The sequence below is a fragment of the Plasmopara halstedii genome, assembly GCF_900000015.1.
Source record: "Plasmopara halstedii genome assembly, contig: Scaffold_322, whole genome shotgun sequence".
In the NCBI taxonomy this organism is placed as follows: domain Eukaryota; phylum Oomycota; class Peronosporomycetes; order Peronosporales; family Peronosporaceae; genus Plasmopara; species Plasmopara halstedii.
Genome location: NW_020187243.1, coordinates 102,403 through 102,823, shown reverse-complemented (window position 1 = coordinate 102,823; position 421 = coordinate 102,403).

Sequence of the window (421 nt, the reverse complement as noted above, 5' to 3'; positions counted from 1 at the left end):
ACAGTTGTAACATGAGCAAGCTCATAGTCTGGTCTGCATGACAACGCGTCAGCCAAAGATTCTGCTTTCCTGGCTAATACTTCATCTCGAAGTTATATTCCGCAAAGAAGGATAGCCATCTAACCATCCTCTGTGAGAAATTGGGCGACTGAGTCGCAGTGCGTAATGACGCTTAATCTGTGTAGATCACAAACGGCTTGGAGCCGAGCAGGTGGACCCTGAACTTGACAAGTGCATACTTCATCGCCAGTAGCTCCTTGTCATGAACTGGGTAGTTCTTCTCCGAAGCTTTGAGCTGTTGAGATTCGAACACGATCACCCGATCTTGCCTCTCGGCGTCTGCTTGCAGTAGTGCACAGCCAATGGCAAAGTTTGAAGCGTCACAGACGACGCTGAAATGACGACCAGGGTCTGGTAGTGC